Source organism: Salvelinus sp. IW2-2015, linkage group LG14 (assembly GCF_002910315.2).
Source record: "Salvelinus sp. IW2-2015 linkage group LG14, ASM291031v2, whole genome shotgun sequence".
Classification (NCBI taxonomy): domain Eukaryota; kingdom Metazoa; phylum Chordata; class Actinopteri; order Salmoniformes; family Salmonidae; genus Salvelinus; species Salvelinus sp. IW2-2015.
In genome coordinates this window covers 16,935,958-16,962,225 of record NC_036854.1, presented here as the reverse complement: position 1 = coordinate 16,962,225, position 26,268 = coordinate 16,935,958, and the positions used below count along the sequence as shown (strand labels likewise).

The 26,268-nt window shown below is 42.0% G+C and overlaps 1 protein-coding gene across 4 annotated transcripts in view; it reads right to left on the bottom strand.

Annotated features, from left to right (window-relative positions):
• The window catches only part of LOC111973482 (heparan sulfate glucosamine 3-O-sulfotransferase 5), a 68,376-nt gene that overhangs the window by 19,867 nt on the left and 22,241 nt on the right, over window positions 1-26,268 (bottom strand). The window contains exons 2-3 of one of the 4 annotated variants that reach the window (XM_070446559.1): window positions 17,942-18,018; window positions 17,638-17,804 (exon numbers count right to left, since the gene is read on the bottom strand). The exons of 1 other annotated variant lie outside the window; for it this stretch is intronic. The gene's annotated coding sequence lies outside the window, so the exon portion shown is untranslated. The remainder of the gene's footprint in view (window positions 1-17,637; window positions 17,805-17,941; window positions 18,019-26,268) is intronic. 2 more of the 4 variants (XM_070446560.1, XM_024000868.2) reach the window with 2 other exon arrangements.

The window sequence follows — 26,268 nt, the reverse complement described above, 5'->3', positions numbered from 1 at the left end:
TCATTGTCTGCTTATATCCCCCTTTATTTATCCTATGGTTCTGACTTGGTGTACAGGGAGAATACTGTAAGAACGGCCCATGTTCTGAATTCTATCGCTGTACATTTCAAAAGTGCTGAACAAATGGTTATATTGACTACGTCTGTCCTAGCTCGCTCATTAATCTCTTAATCGAAATTAAGGATTGTCTCTTGTCGTCCCCTTATGCCATAGTTTGTACATCTCAATTGTCAGTAGAAACCACATTTGTTTAAGCAAGTCAGCCATGTCAGCAGTAAATGAGGCTGAATGAACTGTTTCGCTGCCAGACAAGGCTCTGCTGATAGCCAGGTGTAGCAGTGGTAAGGTGTTGGSACTGCTGTTGGGACTCTGCTGTTGGGACAGCTTTATGTAGGCCCTAACAGTTTGTGGGCACCTTTTTCCCCATTAAAGTGCAATTAATGCATTGTTTAGTGTTGTGTTGTGTAGTGGCATTGCTGGCATGCATCCCCCCCCCCCAAAAAAATTGTTTGGACCCACCAAGATTTAGATGCTAAAATCGCCACTGTAAATGATGGTTATGAAACAAACCAAAACTTGTTTCTCACAAACAATGTTTCAACTTCAAGAATGAGATCGGTAAATAACTGTAATTAACACATGCGTTAACATAAATATATGTTACCAAATGATGGAGATTAACGATACATTTACTAGGCCTACTGGTAACATAAGTAATAGGGAACTGACAAAACTAAAGAGAAATTTACTAAACATAAATGTGTGCATCCGAACAGTGCACTGTGCACACGCCAACTTTCCTTTCCAATTCGCAAGTTGCTGCCTGAAGAAAAGAGATCTGGATATAATAACGAGATGCTCATGTCTCCACCCTAACAATGAGAGTCGTTGTCCCAAAGGCAGGAGGGCAAGCTACAAGCTTAGGTCTGCATATTAAGCACATAGAAACGCATTGGGCTTATCCTGGACAGATTTTGGTGAGAGAGAGCCCTCTCGCTTCACTTCTTCCTCTCTGCTGAATCTATCTCACCAGAGAAAGCATCTGAGTGAGGGAAACAGCGCCCCTCTGTCTTACTATGTGTAGCCCACGTATCTGATGCTGTCTGGCTAAAAGAAGTATGACATGCCATACTCTTTTTGGCCAGACAGTATCAGATACATGGGCTACACATACTGAGACAGAGGGGGGAAGTTTTGCTCGCTTGGATGCTTTAGCTGAGATTGATGCATCTTTCTGCCGGAGTTTGTCTCTGTAAAATAAATGATCAATATTTCAGTATTTTATTTGGATGGGTAAGGAGGTACGATAGGGCCTGATGACAGGGAAACACTGCTGGTTTGTCAGTCTGCTGTCTGTCCCACCTCTCGATATCGGTGTTATTTTTGTGCGCTGTGGTTGGCTGCAGTCAAATTTATTTTCACGGATGACGGAGAGCGTGATGCTTCTTCATCGTCTCCCGTGAATTAATTTACACGTCCCATGTTATGTAATTGGTAACGATGAGTTGAAATCCAGTACAGCCACAGAGTTGGGCTCATAGGCTATTTACTGTGCTTTGATTGACAACCAAACAGTCAGCAAGTGTTGACTAGTTTATAAAAGGTGTCAAACTGATTGAATAAAGTCAATCTCATATATACCTTTGCTATTCATAAATCATACAACGTAGTTATATGTCCATGGTATCGCATCGGAACAAGTAAACCAAATATCTTGTTTCTATTTTCCTAGGATTCGAAGCCCATGTCAAGACTTGCCAGTGACCGCTAAAGTGACTCGTCAGTGTAGCCTAGTGATGGGTTGTTCACGAACAAACGGCTCTTTTTGAACTGATCTTTTAGGTGAACCCGAATCGTCGTGAACCGAATCGTAGTGAATCGTATCGATGAGCGAGCCGTTCATCTGTCTCCTTTATTTGCATATTGCTAGGCTACAGTACTACTGTTTTTTGTCGATTTATCTGCAGATAAATTATGAAAACATTTCATGACGATGTTGAATCCTCTCTACAAGAACAATAGGTAGCGGAGAGAGAGCCTCATTCTGGTCCAAAATATGATCAAAGAAAACAGATTGAAGGTTACATTCTGAAATTACATTTTTGTCCCCCCCAGTTTTATCATTGGCATGTGATATAAAACAAAGGCAATGGTGTGCTTTAGCACAATGTGGACTCCTCCGAGCAGTCAAGTAGTGTCCCCCCCACTTCTAAAACCAAAGTTGCGCCCCTGATAAAAGCTAATGTCATGATACTTACATGGTATTATTAAAGATATTGATATAGGCTACTGCTGATTTCTGTTTAAAGCCCATGTTTAACACCTGCTTCATTCTTCAGTCATATATGTAGGTCAATTCATGGACGCCTGACTTTGTGCACCCCCACTTTTATACAATCTGGCTGGGCATCTGGCTGTTAGTTTTTTTTCCTTTTTAAAACCATTTTCCTGCTATTCTATATTGTTTCTCAAAATGGAATTCATGATAACTTGGCAGAACAACCTTTTTTTCTTAGGTTTTTGCCACAATAAATTAAATTGAAAGAGTTGACCAGATTAGGTTTCCTGACTAGACTACTAATCTACCGCCTTCCCTCAAAGTCCCACCCACAGTGATTGATTGACAGGTCTGAAATCCTACCAACTCTGTGACTCACAAACATCCTGCACCCTCCTCTGACAATCCCACCCACACTGATTGAGAGGCCAAATGGTTAAAGGGATGTTGAGCCACTAGCGGAGCCAACAAAACACATCATTTCAAGAACAAACATCATTGTGGCAATTCATATCTTGTAGTGAAACTGTAAATATGACTTTAATCTCAAGAGAAGGCAGGTTTAATGTTAAAGGTTCTCTTACTTAGAGAATAGTCCTGATCGTCTAGGCCTAGACCAGGGATGGGCAACTTTGATGGGAGTGGGGGCCACAACAAATCTGAACTCCTCACGAGGGGCCGCAGTTTCTCGCAGGTCTGCATACCCACATCCATACCCACATTGCTAGCAAAACATCTTAGTGACCCCACTCTTGACAGCAGAGAGAAAATGTTCATTTCGTGCAATTCTACACATTTTGCCATGGGTGTAGAGAAGATTTTGCCATTTTTAAACTAATTTCATGCAATTCTACACATTTTGCCATAGGATGGAGAGAAATGTTTGCATAAGCGGGGCCACGGCCGCCAGTTGCCATCCCTGGCCTAGACGATATCCAAAACAGCGTATTCAATAATTTAGCTGTGTATTTCAGATGGACTCAAGGCATTAGAATGTACCAAAGGCCACCAAAATAGAGCCCCCCCCCCCCCGTAACATCGATAGGCTTAGGCTACGACATGACACTAACATTTTCCCTATACCCATCATGAGGTTGCTATAACCTAGGCTATGAATGAAAGTTTACAACTGTGGAAAGGGACATTTCATTTGTTATCTTATATGACCGGAAAAAGACACAGGTCATCCTGTTCCTCCTTTTTCCACAATTATTTTTTTAGGTTTCACTATTTGTATTTTTATGAAATTCACTGAGGAGGATGATCCTCCCCTTCCTCTTCTGAGGAGCCTCCACTGTTCTACATTGGGCCCTGGTAGTAAAAGTAGTGCACTATATACGAAATAGGGTACCATTCAGAGCTTTCGCTCTGAGTCATGTGAAAAACACTGGGGACTGAGATCTCCTGTCCATCCCAGGCTTTTGGGTCAGCGTTTCCTCACACTGCTTCTTCCTTTCTGGCGGCTTCACATGCAGTGCAACACCCAAGGGTATCTATACTTGAGAAGCGGGTCAGCACATTATATGATATCCATTTCAGACATATTGCAAACGAAAATGTATCACAAGACATCAGCTTGTAAATCTAGTAATGTAACTACCACTGTGGTAATGTATGTGCACACAGCTCCTTATTTCCTTTCAGTAGTGGGGGAGGTCTGCTTGGGTGCTCATGGGTAATGGACCCAGGAGTCATTTAGTTGGGGGAGGGGAAGAAGGGCACCCATCTGGCAAGAGACAGCAACATACACATGAACCTAATTAACCCACCCCACCTTGTGCTGCATATGCAGCAGGATATCTCCCAGAACCCTTTCTGTGTACAGCCATCAAGCTCCTTCTGATTCTCAGTGACAGGTCTGCTGCTCTGACTTGCATAAAGAATCCACCCCACTGATCTGTTTATCATTTCATCCACTCGGCTCCGCAGAGACCTATTGGTGCCCAGGATTCTCAGGTTGTCCGCAAACAGCCCACCTTAGCACAGCAGGACACCCCTATTAATGCTGTAAACCCTTTACTCAAGATGGATAGTCTTATTGCCTACATCTTTGATAGTGGACCAGCCACATACAATCAAATGAATATTAGCATTTGACACTTTTCTCATTTGGGGTGGACAACAATGATATTGAATCAAATGCCGGATCGATAGATTCAATCTCAAGTTTCAATCACACAAGCAGTTTGTTCTAGCAGGGAATCTAAATGGAAATTCACAGCGGAAAACTGGAGTGAGATCCCCATTGCTGTTCCCTATACTTGAATGGTTGTAGATACTTATCCCCTGCTTTAACGGACTGAAGCGAACACTCCTCCAGTCTCTGTAATGACCTGATGATGAGCACCATGTACTCTCTGTAATTGGTTCCTTGTTAGGGCGCACCATTCCAGTCCTCATCTGGTCTACAACAGTGAAAGACAAGAGGTGTGAAGAAGGTGGAGGAGACATTTAAAGCTATCTGTCTCTTTACAGTCTAATCACCACTATTATAACCTTTAACCCTTTACAGTTTAATCACCACCACTACGACTTAATCATGAACAAATGTAAAACTGGGAACTTTCCTTAACGCCTATTCAACATCACCGACACAACATGCTTCCATACATGCATTACAATGTTGGATGACAATAGCTTAATGAAATCCACATACACAGAGTGCACAAAACATTAAGTACACCTTCCTAATATTGAGTTGTGCACCCCCCCCATATCACATTTAAAGGCACTTCAATCTTTTGTCTTGCCCATTCACCCGTTGAATGGCACACATACACAATTCATGTCTCAATTGTCTCAAGGCTTGAAAATCCTTCTTTAACCTGTCTCCCCCCCTTCGTCTACACTGATTGAAGTGGATTTAACAAGTGACATCAATAAGGGGTCATCGCTTTCACCCGGTCAGTCTATGTCATGGAAGAGCAGGTGTTCATAATGTTTTGTACACTCAGTGTACATAGCTACTGTAGTCACAATGTTGGTCAGTTCTGTTTACATCATGTATCGACTCGTTTAACTATTCATACTCTCTAGACGCTCGTCCTCCTCCACCACACTTCATCAGGTCGTATCAACGTCTCCAGTCAATCAGCCGATTGATCGTTCTGACCAACAACAGCGTGGAGATGGTCGTGGTGGGTCGGCTGATTAGTGGAACTGTCACACAAGACACTCTCTCTATCACCTGAACACTGGAGAGATGCCCACCATCTAGCCTACTAAGGGGGCCTGGTGTGTTGTCGCCCAAGGCGGGCAGCTTCTATTGGTTTGCCACAGTCTAAACTAATTAGTGGCACATTCGGATTCTTCCCCTTGTGCCCGTTTCACCATGTTGCCAAACAAAGTCTCATCCTGGTGTCATTATGCATTAGCTTCATCACCGAAATAAATGTCTTACTCTTAAGAGGATTTGCCCATCAATACCAACCCCGTACAGTCTTTGACTCAATATAGGTCAGTGTCAACCAATGTAAACAAATCCACCAGCACTGGCAAAATTCTGATACCAAAAAAAAAAAAAATTCAGCATGAATTTGAATCATCTTCGTCTGGTTAAACAGAATCACCCGAGGGATCCAAACAAAAATGGGTTCCAGCGGAATGCCCCTCAGTCCCAACTAATGGTGTCAATAAAGACCTGGCTCATATGATCCCTCTCATTTAGCAAAACAGTCAAATCAAACTGAGTCCCCGGAGAATACTAATGCATGAAATAACTGACGTGCCATTAAAAAATGTATGCTAAATATATGTAGACGTGTTCTTCTTTTCTTGGAATACCTTTCAACTAGGAATGAAATGTTTATTTGTGCTCCTGTCGATGTCTGCCAATACATGCTTTGAAATAGATCCGGGTTTGGAAAGTCATTTTCACTACTTCTGACTATTTTTTAGTCTGACGCGATCAAACTGAAATAAACATGATGTCCATCTACAAAGGCGCTTTTCGTGTGTGTGTGTGTGTGTGTGTGTGTGTGGATAGATTGTGGGATCTATCAATGTAATTATCTGCATAATTTACAATCCCCCATATATTAATAAAGAGGGATCTTTATGATTTGTGAGAACATTGTTTGTTCTGGTGCTTCTGTGGTAAATCAATGTGTTAGCATATTCAGATTTTTTCTCTCTCGCCTTTTGTGAATTTGGAGCAGCCTCTGTTTTTCTATGAAAATCTATTAGCAGCATGATTAAAATCAGCTCACTTGCGGCATGTTGAACAGAATAAAGTAGAGAGGAATAACTTAAATCTATGTCATTAACCTGTGCTCCCCTAGTCCTTCGTCAGACGACGACGACATGGGCAGGAGCACCTCCTGTCCTATAACTTCTTCTCAACCAAGAGAAATCTGTCAGAACAAAGCCACGCGGAGAATAAGTATTATCCAGAAGCTCAAAGCAGGAGAGTCTATCTTCAATCCATTTGTCACGGTGTGGAGAGGTGGATTTATCTAATGCGTGGAGAACAATCCTTTTCTTGCAGACAGACGGCGCTGATGATCCTTTTGACCATGCACTTGTTCTAGCAGAGAATTTGGACCTCAGTGGAAGACAAAAGGGAGTGAAGAGAGAAGATAAGAGGTACATGTATTTCTCTGCAGAGTAGAGTCTTGCACAAATTGGCCCTGACATTTGTACTGGTTAACGTCGGTTGCACAGCATTTGACTCCAGTGACTTTATGAATGACTGTGTAAAAACCTTTCTTACTCCCCAAATAATATCCACCAATAGCATTTGCACAATGGATGTGATAAAAACCTTCACAGCACAGTGGGACACTAAAGCCATGTTAGAGAGAGGAGAGAAGTGTAGAGTCTCAAAATAACTAAAGCCTTCCCTATTATTAATGTGCTTCGTCCATTTCCAGACACATTTGCCATTTCTAGAATGTCAGTGGAGTGCAGAGGGAGGGAGGCAATAAAACATAGAAGCTTGGACGCTCCACTTATTACAATTCATTATTTACATGGCCACATTAGCTAGGCAAAACCCACCCTTTCATATAGAGGGTTCTCTTCAGCCAGAGCCCGAGCAGATGGAATCGGAAAAGCCTTTTTACATTAAATGAAGACTGCAGTGAGTACACGGCCCATGAATAATGGATTCAGTGTGTTGCTGTGCTGCTGAATGATAACGTCCCTCCTCCACTCTCTCTGGATCATTTTGTGTACGTGCTCTGTGAATCCAGTGCTTTCTAAACATATTTAAGCCATGCATTGACTGTGTTTGGTCTGAGGAATATCTCATCAAGCACTCTAGGGTAGCAGAGATAAAGACTTACAAACCTCACAAACCATATCACTGTACATTACAGGCTCTGAATTGAATTAGAAGATGGCACTGGTGGCCCATTAGGAGAGATTACAGTGTATACAGTCTACCAATTTATGGAGAGATTAGACATCAACTCTCTGAATGTTCCATGTATTGGAGTGCAATGATTTATAGTATGTATTAGAGAACGACCGATAATTGGCCGAGTCGGTATCAAACAGCTGTAAAAACAATACTCTTTGTAATTGAAAATATATTTCACAGCGATTTAGATGGTACAATGATTCCCTACACTATTCAGTGCTTGTTTTCTCACAAACTGAAATTGAGCGAACAGTGTCGAATTTTAGCAACCAGGAAATGACAGAGCAATTTCCACTAGATAACACAGCCATTAAGTCAGAACAGCTTTCGCATTTTGACAACAGACGCCGCTCCGGTGGAAGAAATCAATAGTCGAATATCGCAGCCAATCACAAAACTGGCAGGTAATTAATATAGTGAAACACTATCATTCCACTATTACAGCCAGATATATTATGGACATTTTCTGAAATTACAATGCATTTTTTTWTTTTTTATCCTTTGTGTAGCACTTTTAATTAAGGGAAAGGGATACCTAGTCAGTTACACAATTTAATTAATTTCTTCCGCATTTAATCCAACCCCTTTACCCAGTTTATCAAGAGATTTACCATTCAAATATAATTATTATTAGGGGCGGCAGGTAGCCTAGTGGTTAGAGCGTTGGGCCAGTAACGGAAAGGTTGCTAGATCAAATTCCCGAGCTGACAAGGTAAAAATCTGCTGTTCTACCCCTGAAAAAGGCAGTTGACCCACTGTTCCTAGGCCRTCATTGTAAATAAGAATTTGTTCTTAACTGACTTGCCTAGTTAAATAATAATAAAAAATATGATATAGTTAGATAGGTAAAAACCGACAAATTTAATGATATTAAAAATCGGCCTAAAATATCGGCCATTTGACCCCCCAAAATAGGTATCGGCATCGGCCCTAAAACAATCCAAATATCGGTCGTTCTCTAGTATGTATCCAATCCCCTACATGGGTGAGAGGATGCACAGTATAATCCTGTATGTAAAAACCAGACAAGAGTATTATTAAAAACAATATTTCTGGGCTGAGAATGGAAAACAAACACCATGCAACGTGTGATTTCCCATCTGGGGTACAGAGCCTGCAAGCCATCAAAACTGTTCATTAATCACCTGTGGAAGTGGACCGTTAACACTACATGTTGCTATATACTCTCGAACCTGAACTAATCTATTTCAACTCAAACTTTATTTCTGCCAAATGCTAGTCTCTTACACAAAATCTGGTGTAAAATCTCTTACTATCATACTGTCTCCTACAATTGGATACTACACTGCAAAAATGTTCATCTTATCTAGATAACTCTTACCATTAGAATGCATTGACTGGACGTCTGAACAAAGTTGATTATCTTAGTGCACTCGCAGATAATATTGCTTATTTAAAGCTGAAAATGGCTTGATTATCTTGATGCATTTTCTGGGTAAGTAAAATCAACTCAAATCAAGTAAATGCATTTTCTTGGTGAGCGAGATCAACTCAAAACAACACATTTTTACTTAAGATAATTCATCTCGTTTTAAGATATTCTGACTTGTACCTAAGATCATTTATCTTGGTAGGACGTCAAGTCAGTGCTCCCGAGTGGCGCAGCGGTCTAAGGCACTGCATCTCAGTGCTAGATGCGACACTACAGACACCCTGGTTTGAATCCAGGCTGTATCACAACTAGCCGTGATTGGGAGTCCCATAGGGCGGCACACAATTGTCCCAGCGTCGTCCGGGTTTGGTCGGTGTAGGCCGTCATTGTAAATAAGAATTTCTTCTTAACCTTTATTTAACTAGGCAAGTCAGTTAACTTAAAAATACAAATTAATTCTAATGTTAAGCAATATCTAGGTAAGATCAACATTTTTGCATTGTAGGTCTATGGCATGTGAAAAACACTGTCATAATATTATGTCAGAAGAACACAGTCATAAAACTCTCTCACACGTATCTGTGCTGTCCTTCAATACATTCTCTTAAAAGCTTATACAGCACTGCACCTCTCAAGCAAAATGATGACAATAACCTCTACACACACACAATGTAATTATGCCAAAGTATTAAAGGCAAAGGCCGTGTTCGAAGGGCAGTGGTTTATGTATCTATTTTGCCACCGTGTACTGTACCTTCGCCCTGGTGGCAGTAGTTTATCATGTATACAGCGAAGGTGACTGTGGAACAGCAGCGTGTCACCTGGCCACACGCTGGATGCGTTTCTCCGATGACCTCACCCCGTTCCCCTCATCATTTATGCATTGCTCCTGTCTTTTAATATCAACTTCAATTATTACCCGACACAGCCAGGTTGCCTAGCACCGGGATACAACAATATGAAGCCACATTGCCTGGAGGGAGCAAAGCAAAGGCCCTTAATATTGCTCTGAAATTGGGTTGCATCATCACCATTCCACTGCAATTTATGACACACATCCGAATGATCAGAAATATGGAGATGATTACAGGCGTTTTAATTGTAATGCTTTGTGTCAATAGAAATGACTGTGGTGTTGCAACACTTCTTTCAGTATTGTTTGGTTGAATCTAATGTATTTTGTAATATGGCAATATGGCATATTAATGCAATACGTATGGTTAAATAATAAATATAGTGCATTCAGAAAGTATTCAGACCCCTTCACTTTTTCCACATTTTGTTACGTTACAGCCTTATTCTAAAATGGATTCAATAGTTTTTCCCCCCTCATCAATCTACACAGAATACCCCATAATGACAAAACRAAAACAGTTTTTAAATTGTTGAAATATCACAAATTTGAAATATCACATTTACATAAGTATTCAGACCCTTTACTTAGTACTTTATTGAAGCACCGTTGGCAGCGATTTCAGCCTTGAGTCTTCTTGGGTATGACGCTACAAGCTTGGCACACCTGTATTTGGGGAGTTTCTTCCATTCTGCAGATCCTCTCAAGCTCTGTCAGGTTGGATGGGGAGTGTCGCTGCACAGCTATTTTCAGGTCTCTCCAGAGATGTTCGGAATCTGGCTGGGCCACTCAAGGGCATTCAGAGACTTGTCCCGAAGCCACTCCTGCATTGTCTTGGCTGTGTGCTTAGGGTCTTTGTCCTGTTGGAAGGTGAACCTTCGTCCCAGTCTGAGGTCCTGAGCGCTCTGGAGCAGGTTTTCATCAAGGATCTCTATGTACTTTGCTTCGTTCATCTTTCCCTTGATCCTGACTAGTCTCCAAGTCCCTGCTGCTGAAAAACATCCCCACAGCATGATTCTGCCACCACCGTGCTTCACCGTAGGGATGGTATTGGCCAGGTGATGAGCGGTGCCTGGTTTYCTCCAGCTGTGACGTTTGGCATTCAGGCCAAAGAGTTCAATCTTGGTTTCATAAGACCAGAGAATCTTGTTTCTCATGGTCTGAGAGTCCTTTAGGTGCCTTTTGGCAAACTCCAAGCGGACTGTCATGTGCCTTTTACTGAGGAGTGGCTTCCGTCTGACCATCGGGTTCTTGGTCACCTCCCTGACCAAGGCCCTTCTCCCCTGATTGCTCAGTTTGGCCAGGCAGCCAGCTATAGAAAAAGTCTTAGTGGTTCCAAACTTGATGGAGGCCACAGAGTTCTTGGTGACCTTCAATGCTGCAGAAATGTTTTGGTACCCTTCCCCAGACCTATGCCTAGATACAATCCTGTCTCAGAGCTCTACCGATAATTCCTTCGACCTCATGGCTTGGTTTTTGCTCTGACATGCACTGTCAACTGAGGGACCTTAAATAGACAGGTGTGTGCCTTTCAAAATAATTTCCAATCCATTGAATTTACCACAAGTGGACTCCAATGAAGTTGTAGAAACATCTCAAGGATGATCAATGGAAACAGCATGCACCTGAGATCAATTTCAAGTCTCATAGCAAAGGGTCTGAATACTTATGTAAATAAGGTATCTGTTTTTTATTTTTAATACATTTGCAAAAATTTCTAAAATTGTGTTTTCGCTTTGTCATTCTGGGGTATTATGTGTAGATTGAGGAGGGGGAAGAAGTATTTGATCCATTTTAAAATTAGGCTGTAATGTAACAAAATGTGGAAAAAGTGAAGGCGTCTGAATACTTTCCGAATGCACTGTATTACTAGCATCTATAACAACCTGAAAATCTTATTGTTTGAGGGGGAGGTCTGGATTTTCATGAGAAGAACCCCCTGACCAGCCCAGTCTAGGTGGGATCAACTCCATTTGCTTATTAGCAGAGACTGATGGATCCTCCTTGATTCCCCTTGAAGTGTGGAGTAATGGGGTTCATATCCACTCTCTTTTCTTCTTAAGGGTACCATCTGACATTTCCATGCTGTACAGCACACCGAGATAGCATCCCAGCAAATCTGTACTACGGCTCCTATGTTAGTCATTTGTGCTACATCAAACTTTCRGAAAGGGGCCAAACTACTCTCCTTCAGTGAAAGCACTGGGCAACTAACAGGCCTTGAATGTACACTAACCTACAAAGCAAAAGTGCTTCAGCACCAGGCCCTTGTGGGAAATGGGCTCCAACAAAAGAATAACCTCCATTCCGACAGGCAGGCAGCATCTACAGAGTCATTCTCTGGTTCTCCAACCTTTAACCAGTCTGCTGTTATACATGGTGAAATAATTAAAGTCCTAGCTGTGTTGCCGAGGCGCGGCTCTTGTTGCATTGCACTGGGAGCAGCTATTGATTTCAGCGTGTCTTCTGCCTCGGAGTGTGGCCCAGCTCTGCCCTGCAAGCTAAAAGGAAACCCCATCGATGCACAAATAAGCCTGCCCAACAATATCTTCTATTGTGTTTGGATGAACCACCGCAGCGCCTGAACGTGAGAGCGGCACAGCAGTAGTGCAGACCCTTGGTATTTCTGCCGGAACATTTAGGGCACAACAGGATGGCCGATGGCCGCCTTTGATAGCACTAATTGAACACTTCAGGTCTGAGGTCTGCCGTTTGCATAGAATTAGAGGTAATTACTGTTAGTGCCATTTGCTTGTGGCCAGTCACTTACATCGGAGAGTGGGGGTGTCAGTGAGGTCACCGGAGGTAATACACATAGACGAGGCCAAAATGATGACTCTGCGGATGAACTGCAGAGGCTGAGGCTGTCCTAATATGGACACCGTACACCTGCTATGAACCTACGGAGGGCAGGAAAGGACAAGATGCAGACCTGGCCATAGCCAATGCTCCAAAAGGATAGCTAACGATCTTATCCCTCGATCGTGATTCAGCAGCCAGCTGAGCATAAACAGAGCAGAAAATGCAGACTTCATAATGCCATTGTCCTTCAGCTGGTCTTGTCTAAGTGATAATGATTCAGCTAATGAAAATGGAATAAATGATGTATGTTTCTCTTTTAATACAATTAGCCTCAAGCTGTTGTCACATTTCCGCCCAGTTTAGTAGGCCTAGCACAGACGGCGCATGAAAATAACTCGACTGAGGGGGGCGGGAATCGGAAAGCTCAGGTTCGAATAATTTCATGTTTATTAGATTTTTCCCCCCCAAAATTGCTCTCAACTGTCACCACGCTCAGGACAGCTTACAGAACTCCATTTAGATCCCTTCCTTCCTGCTCCTTAGTTGTTGTGCAAAGCATTCTGGGTAAACGTGAGATAAATCCCTCCAGTTTCAAAGAGAAATAAGGAGTGTTGATAGGTAGGCCTCCGTCTCACAGATGCCTGTACTTTATGACGGATGACATGAGGACGGAAGAGAGAAAATGATTTCTCTGGTAGATCTGAGAATTTAAATTCCAGCCCCCTTCAGTTGCGGGGCTAAATCCGTCGTGACGGGTGATAACTGAAACATGCTTGAACAGTCGCAAATGTGGTTCCAGAGCTGTGCCGAATGAGTGTCTGTGAGATGAAGCTTATCTCACGTTCTTTCGGCGGATTCCACACACTTAGCAAATTAACTTTATACATATGCAGGTAAGTCAGAACTCAGACTGTAAGCGTTTCTCTACAACGCGCGCAGTAGAAATCATTCCCCAGCTGTCTGCTACACAGCAGGGCTGCTGCAGGGCCTTGCTTGGATTAGACTCCAGTGGGAGAAGCTGCCTTCCTTCCCTCCCATCAAAGTGCTTCTCACTTCCTCCAAGTTGTCAAACTTAGCCTGTCTTCAAACTTTCGAGTAGTTACACAACAGAAGGATCCCTGCAAATTGATGAAAGCTCAAACTAAATCCGCTCTGCATAAAGATGTGGGTTGAAGATATTACTGAAGTTATGGAACAATACTTATGAGTCAAAAGTTATGGCAAAACTGAAAATATACTGAATACAATCTGATCAGAAGTTTCTTTCAACACATCAAAACAAACTTTGTAAGGCTCATCTGTATCACATATAGACATGTAGCCAATAAACATGTCCCCACTGGCTAATAGTAAACTGACTAATAGTAAACTAATAGTACATTTTTTGTTTCCACATGCCAGCAGTTTTAATTTGGTGTTATTTTAGTGTGGAACTGTCACTTAATCTGAAAATAAGCCTACAAAACAGGGATGGTGCCGACACATCAGCAGAGATATGAGAGGTGGGCTTAATCGTGCAGCCCAGGAATTGTGTAAACAGAGACGTTTCTTATCCTATACTAAAAGAGAGTAGGGGAGGTGAGAAAAAGAGAGAGAGTGAGTATAAAAGAGAGAAGGAGAGGGGGGTAGAGAAAGGGAGGGAGAGGGAAAAGAGAGCGGTAACCAGGGAAGATTGACGGACGAGTGTGGGGGAGATTTAGTGGCCTGTCACCCCCCAGCCCAGGCAATGCTCATACCCCACCACCACTCACAGTGTGTGTGTGTGTGCCAAGGCAAGCAGCAGGGCTTGCCAACCATCTCCCTTCTCAACTGTTGACAAGTGAACACGGAACAGGACAAAGTCACCACCAAGGACAGGTAACCTGCAGCGACATAAAAGGTAACCTAGACGACAACAGGGTCAGCTATTCCTTCTTCCTTCCTGTTCACTACACACGTTAGGCAACAATACATGTCCTGTGACCAGACAACTTTCACCGACAAACATGTGCAGTATTCAATTACCACACATGAACATACAACACTCACCATCTATCCTGTCACCTGCTTGGAGTTTCATGATTTTTTTCAAGACTACATCTAATATTAATGGTATATTGTTTTTGTAATTATGAAGGAACCTTGCTTGAGCTAAATTAAGCAGAGACGACAACCACGGGAAGCCTTTTAAATGTGGAACTGTAAGATAACACATCACAGTAAAGGTCTATGAGTGTGAATTAAAGGACTGCCACATCTGTTTACCTCACACTCAGGGAGAAACTCATTCACCTCTAGCAGGCATAAATAAATAGACTGGCATCAGGGCCGTAGCCATGTTCTGAGTTTTAGTGACGTGCGGAGGGGGATTTTAAAAAGTTGAAACTCATTTACAGCATTTCTATACAATTTAAAAACTCTAAAATGCTATTTGGAGAACGGCAAAAACAAGCAAAAAACACATTGGTTGCTGTAGCTTCATTCACCTCAGTCGATCTACAAACGCATAACCTATTAGCTATACAATTAGCCGCTACACATCAACTCAGAACCGGGATTAAAAAATATAATTGAATATGTACAGAGGGATCTTTTAGCAGAAAAAGCAAATATTAACACAAGGTAAACAAATATGTTTGCTTTACAGAACTTTTTTGGTTGCAGTTTTTTTAGAGGAAAACTGCTGATACACAACCAACTTTCTAAATTGCACCTTGTGTATTCTACTATTCTAACTCTCAACAGTAAGTTGAGACCCCGACTGGGTTCCTCATTTGTTATTTTATAAGAAAAAAAAAGAAAATGACAGAGATCCGGACCTCTGTCCTCATATGTAGCTACTACCCTGACCGGCATACACCAGAGCATACAGTGCATTCGGAAAGTATTCAGACCCATTCCCCTTTTCCACATTTTGTTACACTACAGCCTTATTCTAAAATGGATTAAATAAAAAACATCCTCAGCAATCTACACACAATACCCCATAATGACAAAGCGAAAACAGGTCTTTAGACATTTTAGCAAATGTATTACAAATTAAAAACAGACATACCATATTTACATAAGTATTCAGACCCTTTTCCTATGAGACTCGAAATTGAGCTCAGGTGCATCCTGTTGCCATTGATCATCCTTGAGATGTTTCTACAACTTGATTGGAGTCCACCTGTGGTAAATTCAATTGATTGGACATGATTTGGAAAGGCACATACCTCTCTATATAAGGTCCCACAGTTGACAGTGCATGTCAGAGCAAATACCAAGCCATGAGGTGGAAGGAATTGTCCGAGACAGATTGTGTCGAGGCACAGATCTGGGGAAGGGTACCAATACATTTCTGCAGCATTGAATGTTGCTAAGAACACAGTGGCTTCCGTCAGTCTTAAATGGAAGAAGTTTGGAACCACCAAGACTCTTCCAAACTGAGCAATCGGGGGAGAAGGGCCTTGGTCAGGGAGGTGACCAAGAACCCAATGGTCACTCTGACAGAGCTCCAGAGTTCCTCTGTGGAGATGAGAGAACCTTCCAGAAGGACAACCATCTCTGCAACACTCCACCAATCAGCTATTTATGGTAGAGTGGCCAGACGGAAGCCACTCCTCAGTAAAAGGCACATGACAGCCTGCTTGGAGTTTGACAAAAGCCCCCTAAATTACTCTCAGACCAGGAGAAAAAATATTCTCTGGTCTGATGAAACCAAGATTGAACTCTTTGGCCTGAATGCCAAGCATCACATCTGGAGGAAACCTGGCACCATCACTACGGTGAAGCATGGTGGTGGCAGCATCATGCTGTGGGGATGTTTTTCAGCGGCAGGTATTGGGAGACAAATCAGGATTGAGGGAAAGATGAACGGAGCAAAGTAGAGAGAGATCCTTGATGAAAACCTGCTCCAGAGCGCTCAGGACCTCAGACTGGGGTGAAGGTTCACCTTCCAACAGTACAATAACCCTAAACACACAGCCAAAACAACACAGGAATGGCTTTGGGACAAGTCTTTGAATGTCCTTGAGTGGCCCAGCCAGAGCCGGGACTTGAACCTGATGAAATATCTCTGGAGAGACCTGAAAATAGCTAAGCAGCGACGCTCCCCATCCAACCTGACAGAGCTTGAGTGTCTCTGCAGAGAAGAATAGGAGAAACTCCCCAAATACAGGTCTGCCAAGCTTGTAGCGTCATACCCAAGAAGACTCAAGGCTGTAATCGCTGCCAAAGGTGCTTCAACAAAGTACTGAGCAAAGTGTCTGAATACTTATGTAAATGTGATATCAGTTGTACTAAAAACCTGTTTTTGCTTTGTCATTATGGGGTATTTTGTGTAGATTGATGATGGGAAAAAACGATTTAATTCATTTTAGAATAAGGCTGTAACGTAACAAAATGTGGAAAAAGTCAAGGGGTCTGAATACTTTCCGAATGCACTGTACATCTGTACTGTGTTAAAAGTTTCCCAGCACACGAGAATAAAACAGAACTCATCACTAGAACATTGGACATTAGCATAAACACTAGCACTTTTTGCAGGGAAGATTCAGGGGGAAATAATTCCTTTATAACTGCACTACTTGTATACTGAACAAAATATTAACGCAACATGTAAAGGGTTGGTCCCATGTTTCATGAGCTGAAATAAAAGATCTCAGAAATGTTCCATATGCACAAAAAGCTTATTTCTATAATTTTGTGCACACATTTGTTTACATCCCTTTTAGTGGGCATTTTTCCTTTGCCATAATAATCCATGCACCTGTCAGGTGTGGCATATCAAGAAGCCGATTAAACAGCATGGTCATTACATAGGTGCACCTTGTGCTGGGGACAATAAAGGGCCACTCTAAACTGTGCAGTTTTGTCACACAACACAATGCCACAGATGTCTCAAGTTTTGAGGGAGCGTGCATTGGCATGCTGACTGCAGGAATGTCCACCAGAGCTGTTGTCAGAGAATTTAATGTTAATTTCTTTACCATAAGCCACCTCCAATGTCGTTTTAGGCAGTACGTCTAACCGGCCTCACAACCGCAGATCACGTGTAACCACGCCAGCCTACGAGTTCCACATCCGGCTTCTTCACCTGCGGGATCATCTGAGACCAGTCACCCGGACAGCTGATGAAACTGAGGAGTATTTCTGGCTGCCCAGTCGTGAAATCCATAGATTAGGGACTAATTAATTCATTTTAATTGACTGATTTCCTTATATGAACTGTAACTCAGTAAAATCTTTGAAATTCTTGCATGTTGTATTTATATTTCTGTCCAGTATACTTACATAACTCAATTACTATGCTTTTAATGCCACTTCTCTCTCCGCTGAAACAGTCTCGGCCCGCCAAATATCCGGACACCCTGGAAACAAGAGGTTTTTAAGTATGATTCAATTTGTCATTCAGACACCATTATGTAAACAAATGGGCCACGCTGGTGTGTTGCACATTGAGTGAACAACCTTGTGATTACTGTAGCTTTCACCTTGAACCCAAATGACCATAACAAAAGCAACAAGCTTGCCTGGCCTGCTAGCTACAGCCAATCTCCCAGACAATAGGAAGAGTCTGTTGGCTTGGAGCCCCGAGTCTCAGAGAGGAATTCAATACAGACATAAAAATCCCCCCACCTTTCTCTTCATATTATGTATTGATTCTCTCTGGCTTTGAGCCTGTCTGTAATTTATTCCATGCAGACTGATGCAACGGGACTATACTCAATCACAAGAATATTATAACATACATTTGGAAAGGGGGGCTCCATAACAATCAATAAGAATCATACGCTTGTCTCTCTCCACTCCAGCCTTATGGAGTAGGAGCAGAAGGATGGAGATAGGAGGAAGGCAGCCAATGTTGTGATTATAGAATACTCTGACCCTGAAGGCCACGGGGTAAAAAGGTCAAATCCCTTGGGGGGGAGGGGGGGGGGGGGTTGTTGTTGGTCTGCCCTCAAGGAATGCACAGTACTTCAATCACTTAAAATAGTCATATATGATAAGGGCACGTATAAGGCCACTGAACTGTGTCCTCCCTCTGGTATCAGTGGATCCATGGAGAATATTCCTCATGTAAGATCCTCACACCCTGCCAGTAACAGAGCTTATACACTGTTAGGAACGGGAATGTGTTTGCCAAGCGGCGCAGAACAAATATTCATTTAACTTATGCAAATAGGCACAAGAGTAGATTCATTTTAATAATTAAAAAAGCGACAGCTCTGCATGCAACAGATTGCTGGGCTTGTGAACTCGCCGCGTCTTACACCTCCCTAATTATGAACCACAGTCTTGTGTTTTGATGAGGTAGAACAGAACCTGTGAAGCATGCACAGCAATACAGGATACGCCGTAGATCACAACGCTCGCCCATAGAGATGATAACAATCTTCACACCGCTCACTGGAGCAGCGTTGATTTCTGCTGTGAACAATTTCCATCTCCTCCCCTTTCATCTTCCCGCTCTCCACTTCCACACTATCTCCCTATACAATACCATTACATGTAATTGAATGTAGAGCACAAAAACATGTGCACAGGCAGCGGGCTTTACGCTGAGGTAATAAACACGGCAATCCGTTCACCTCCTTATCTCTTCCCCCGTGCGCCTCCATATCCCTTCCCCCCTCCTCATCTTAGAGGTAGTGGAGGTGGTATTCCTCAGAGCAGTTCCCCATCAGTAGGTTTTACTGTCTCCTCCAAGAGGCGAGCGGTAGAGAGGGGTTATCTGCAGGGCCAGTGGAGAGGTAATACAGGAGGACAGGAGATAAGAGTCTCTGTCTGTCTGTAGGGGGTGAGGCTGTGGAGCTTTCAACCCTGTTGCTACATTTGCGAACAGGACTCTTCTTCATCCCAATCATACACAAACACTCTAAAACGTTTATATGTTAGTCATTTAGCAGACGCTCTTACTCAGAGCGACTTAAGTGCATACATTGTCATACTGGTCCTCCGTGGGAGTCGAACCATGCTCTACCAACTGAGCCACACGACACCCGCACACAAAGAGATGCTGTTTATGAGTGAGTTCATGTTTATGTGCTTACTCAGTACTGTCAACACTTCGTACTCAACACTTCTTCCTATTTCCACTCAGCACTACAAGAAGCACTGCAGCAGTAATGAATGAGTAGGAAAGTGTATCTATAGGCTTGCGTTGTTGTTATTATTAGTGGCTTGTGTCTTTTTTAATATTGAGGAACATTTCACTTTCTCTGTTCATAGGACTAACAACAGGAACTTGTGCATGAGGCAGAAATAATGTGGTGTGACTCGAGTTTCGCCATCATCTGGAAGACAGTGTCCCTTAGTGGTAAGGGAGAGCGGAGGGACCCTCTCCGCTGAGACTAACTATCAGACGCAGGCACCAATTATTTAAATGCATGCTCAGTTAAGCTGTGCTTCACAAGTAATACAACAACAGATATATTACCAGTGTGATCATATAGCCTACCTCAAATGATTAAATATATATTTAAATGGCCCTAACAACAATGCATTGGCAGGGCAATTCAAGCTAAGCCAATATATGGTGATAATGTATTGGGCCTATAGCTTACTGGACAAACCTAATTTCTACAGTACTGTTTATAATTGGTTAATGTTGCATAGGCTTATGGTTTTTAAGTCATATAAAAAATAAAAAATCTGAGAGGTAGATTTTGGCTTGCATTTTGACTCAAAGTGATCTTGACCGGTGTGGCGTAAACAATCAGAGCTGCAGTAGGCCTAAATGGATATAGACCATTGCCATATATGGATCCTTGCCATTTACTTTGAACTGGACTGTGTTTAAAGCATGAACGGTCGTTAGTAGATGCACTTGTTTTGAGAACAAAGCGAGAGCTGCATGTAGCCACGGGTGCACATTTTGTTCATATCTTTTGCTAGATATTGAGTTATTAGCCCAGTTATAGATMATTTTAGTCAGAAATGGGGGAGTGGTTGCTTCCTACAAGAGCACAAAATGAGTGCATTTCTAGCCATCTTTGAAAAGCAAGTCAGGTAAAGACTGCATTTTCTTTTGGTCTTAAAGGGGCAGTGTTGTATTTTGAGACAGGCTTGAATAAGCTAAATAGCCAATAGGCAGAGGGTAGCATAATTTGTCTGATTCTCTGTCATAACAGCCAATGTTAAAACTGTAACTTAAAATCGGTACAGCCTCAGTGTTCACAGTAAACACGCACTGGAAGTTGCACAGAATTTTCACAACATTTTTCACAACAACAAATCTCAGCAGACCTGAGATTTGCTCAGGGCAGAAAAACATTTGAGGGAGCATTGCACCTGACCGCACTGGTGTCCAGCGTAATGCCATTGCTGCACTGTTGATGAGAGCGTGCTGAGAGATGACTCTAGCTCAACGGGCAGCAGCCCTCTTCCTGCTAATGCCTGGGAAACAAAATGCTTACTTATGTAGACTCCCATTCAGGATCGTTACTATCAGCAGCATTACCAAGATTAATTTGACAAATACATTTGCTTTGGTAGCACAGCCAGCCCCTTTCTCACCACTAATACTTGGGATCGAGTGTTTAATGGCCTCCAGTATTAGATCTGCTGATCAGACATTTGCATTATAAAGCAACTCTGTCAATGGTGCAAATGAGAAAAGCTCCATTTGGTTTTATCGTTCTCATCCATCTCCCTGCTCAGCTGAGAGAGCACCATCACCGCACCAACAGCAGAAATCCTCTTTGCAGGACTGTCTCTAAACGTTCCCTGCTGGTCTCTTAGTGGTGTTTGCTTATTTGTTTGAATACCTTTTGTGGGACCCCAGCAGTCAAATGATTAATGATAACAAATGGCCTTAGCATCCACTCCGGTCTTATCCATCCTTTACAACTGCTAACGAGTTTTACACTAGCTCTAATACGGGCTGTTGTTTTAAATCAGGGTAGGGAAAGGGAAGGAGGAGGGCAATTCCACAGTAACAGAGTGATGACACTCAGATTGGCATACTTTATAAAGTGAACAAACAAAAACCAATGATTGCAAAGTTAAACAAACCATTCAACTCTATGCACAAGGACAACTGAAAATGTTACCAAAAAACACATTTACTTGAAGAACAGTGCAAATGCAAAAGTTTGGTGACAGAATGGCGGCACAAACAGTCAGAACTGTTAAAAGTAGTCCTTGTGCATAGAGTTGTATGGATTCACTTTGCGTTGGTTTTTGTTTGACATACATTTTAAAGTGAAAAATCGGAGTCCCAGCATCACTCTGTTACTGTGGAATTGCCTGAGCCCAAAATGYTAATTTGCTCATTTAGAACATGATCTGGCGTTAGGCCGAGATAGAGACGAAGAAAGGTTGGGTGAGAAACTGCAGTGTCACCACGTGAGTCCACTTTTAGCCCTCCTGCATCAAGTTAATGTATTTATGTGCTGATCCAGCCGGRGGAAATGTCCTTGAGTGCCGGACTCTAATTATTAATGGGTGAGAAGTTCCACACTTTATCCCAGCCAGAGCTGCTTAGAGGCACACGCTGGGGATGTGTCCCAATTGGCTGCCTATTTCCTATTTATAAGTAGTCCACTGTATAGGGAATAGGGTGCCATTTGGGATGCAACCTGGGCCTGGGCCTTGATCACCCTGTGCCAGAGCAGGGTCCAAGGACCTCTCCACAGCAACATAAGTCATAAATCAACTCCGCTTTGAGGTCATTAATATGGCCATACAATAGGGCTGGGAATTGCTAGGGACCTCACCATACGATATTATCATGATACTTACTGTAGGTGCCGATAAGATATGTATTGCATTCTTACAATTCTATATTGCGATTCGATAATGCGATTTTTATCGGGATGATGTTCCAAACACATTGCTCACGTTATGTCTGCTGCAGAGAGGAGAGAGCCATGAGAAAATGTGCTTTGATCAGTCATGGAAATAAGTCCTGAAAACATGTTGGCTCAATATTTTCAAATACCAGAGTTTTGGCGCAGGTACAGCCAACTAGCCTAGCAGACACTACTTCCAAAAAGAATAGCTACCTCCAAAAATAATATTGCGATATGTAACTAGGGCTGTGGCGGTCATAACATTTTGTCAACCAGTTATTGACGTGCAAAAGACTGCTGGTCTCGCGGTAATTTACTGCTAATTAACATAAACACGTTTAGCATCTCCAAGCCTCCACTCATACAAGCTGCCGATGCACGCCTTTGGAACATCTACATTTTCTTGTCAATACAGGGGGTGCTATTTTCGCATTAGCATAAATGGCTCAACAGATTAAACTGCCTCTTCTTTAATTATTGCTCTTACTATATGCATTAAATAATACCGTTGAAAAGAAAACAATCTCCAGTTTCTAAAACCGTTTCAATTTTGTCTCTGAGTGATTCAGAAGTCATTTCAACAGCACTTTCCATGACCAAGAACATAAAATCAAGATGTTTTGTGCTGGCTTCAAAGCTCTGCCTATATATGGTCATGCCTCCTATGACCCGAAACACAACTCACTGGCCTTCCTCTGGGTGTCTAGAGGACGTCAGAGGAAAAATTTCTTGTCTATCTGGGACTGACGTGAAATGAGAGCAAAATCTTTGGCATGACCGACACTTCCGGTTCTCGATTGGATGGAATTAGAGCTACGTTTTTCTTGTGTTGTGCGGCCATTATTATCTCCGTGTCGAAGTTTGTTTGATAACATGTGACCAGATCATCGTAATGTATGTTTTTTCAAATAGTTTAATCAGATTATTGAATTTTTTAAGGGAGTTTTTGCGGGTGTTCAGTTGTTAGATTTAAGTATCGTTTGGAGAAATACGTGCCACTCCACCGGTACCTGTGCTAAATGGAGAGGGAAAAGAACGACTACTGAACGCAAACCAAACAACTCATCTTGACAATGGACACTTTGATCAACATTCTGATGAAGAGCAGCCCATAGTAAAGCCCAATTTTACGATGTTATATCATACTCTTGTTGTGCATGTGATCTTGCCGTGGGCGCCCAGCCGATCTGCCTGGTATAGCTATGCTAATTTAGCGCTACCATTTTGTTTTCGTTATAAATTTTTTTATAAACTCTGAAATATTGTTTGGACTTCACCAGATGTTGGGCCTTTCATATACTGTACGCTGTGTATTTTTTGAAATGTTTAAAAATGAGTAATTAGTTAATATGACGTTAGGTTCTCTGTAATTATTCTGCTGGGTCGGCACCTTTTCAGAATGCAGCTGCAATGTAAGAACTGTGATTTATACCTGAAAAATGCACATTTTTCAAAAAAACTATGCAATAACATAAATATGTTATCAGACTGTCATCTTTGAATTTGTTTCTTGGTTAGGTGGCTATATATATTTTTATTTAGTCGAATTAAGTGATAGCTACTAGCGCAGGGAAACAACTGTTGGGAGTGAAAAAATCCTCTCCTTTGCTAACGTGGTTAGCTAATAGATTTACATATTGTGTCTTCCCTGTAAAACATTTTAAAAATCTGAAAATGGTGGCTTTATTCACAAGACCTGTAATCTTTCATCTGGTGCTTGGACTTGTGATTTAATGATATTTAGATGCTACAGAGTTACTTGTGACGCTATGCTAGCTATGCTAAATCAGTGTGTGGGGGTGGGGGGTGCTCCCGGATCCGGGATTGATTACTCTTGAAAAGGTTTAAAAAGTCTAATAAATCATTAGATTTATTAGAAGAAAATATATTTCAGAAGAAGAGAATATGAGTATGTTATCTGGCTAGGCTCCACGCCATAGGCTGCATGCTTTTTCATTTAGCTGACAAGAAATACTTATAAGTTCCATGCCATTCTTTTATAGTAAGAAGAATATAATTGATCTTAGCTGAATAAAATAGAAAGTATATTTTTCCCATTCCGGAGCAAGTGTGCATTTCAAGTGGCTATATTGAGCACAACAATGGTCATTTGAAACAGGTCCTATCCGCTAGATTCAGAGTTAATTGGCAACATTAGTTATGAATGATACAAACCTTAGAATGTCTTAGAAATTAAAACATGTATGGGCYGCATGATGTGATAATCACCTATTGATGATTTGAGAAGGTTTTGCACTTTGTTCCTTACCTCAGACTGCACAGCTGTTCTCTCATCAAGTGATCATATTTTCACCCATCAGACTATTCTCAATTTAATCTGGTCTTTACTAATATGTAAAATTTGTATTTTTTTTGGAATGGCACATTATCAAATGGGCAGGGGGAAAAAGACATGTCATCCATATGACTAGCGAATGGAGGCCAAGCGCTCTCCCGCTGGTCTGTATCTCAAGGATGCGGAGTAGGCTACTTCGGTTTAATAGCAGAGCTCTGCTTAACATGAGCAGCTGAGAAATAAATATAAAAACATTTATTTCACTCCAATACCTCTAGCTGCGCGATAGGTGATATTCCGCTCAAATTCTGTATGCCATGCGCTCTCCAACCCTGTTCCTGAAGCTACCCCGTGTTTAATTTGGGAAACCAAGTTAAATCTGTTGGGCAACATCGATAGTAACATGTTTTCTCAACGAGAGATATTTCACTAAACTGTTGAAAGCCCCTCTGCGCGCTCGTGAAAGGAATAAAGTAGAGAGAGAAGGTGGAAACGCATGGTGCTGAGATATTCTGTATAGCTAAAGGTAATGTGTCACCCAATTAATTATGACAATAGAAAACACGCCCTATTACTAGGCTATTATAAATTCACTATAATTGTAGGCTAACTGTAAGCCGCCCTGCACAATCAATGAACCAACAGTATCGCCTAGGGCTCTACATTATCTCCCAGACTCATGGATAGAACGTCTGGAGCATAGCATAGGGTAACCTCTCCATCCAGTATGAATAACAATACAGTCCACACTCAAAGGCAATTACTCAAAATGTGTTTAATTTTGGAGTATAGGCTAGACCAATTATGTACCAAAGACCTCTTAAATCTGTTTTGTGTTAGGCTTTTCTGCCATGCATAATATGTAATATGTGGTAGGAGGAGATTAGCATGACTCAAAGGTGACGTGGAATTTTACTGCAGTAATGACTCATGACTGCCGGTGTGATTTTTTAAAACTTTTTCAAACAACCTTTATTTAACTAGACAAGTCAGTTAAGAACAAATTCTTATTTACAATGACAGCCTACACCGGCCAAACCCTGACGATGCTGGGCCAATTGTGCACTGCCCTATGGGATTCCCAATCACAGCCGGTTGTGATACAGCCTGGATTCAACGACTCTAGCACTGAGATGCAGTGCCTTAGCCCGCTGCGCCACAGGGGAGCCCATTTTTCCCCCATCATTACCGTACATTTATGTAGCATACCACATTGTAACAACAATCTACACGTATGGACACATACAGCTAGGAAATGTGATTATTCTGCTAATTGTATTTATGCATTGATAATCAATATTTTAATATACACTGAGTATACAAAACATGTTCTTTCCATGACATAGACTGACCAGGTGAAAGCTATGATCCCTTATTGATATCACTTGTTAAATCCCCTCAATCAGTGTAGATGAAGGGGAGGAGACGGGTTAAAGAAGGATTTTTAAGCCTCGAGAACATTGAGACATGGATTGTGTATGGGCAAGACAAATGGGCAAGGCAAAATATTTAAGCGCCTTTGAACGGGA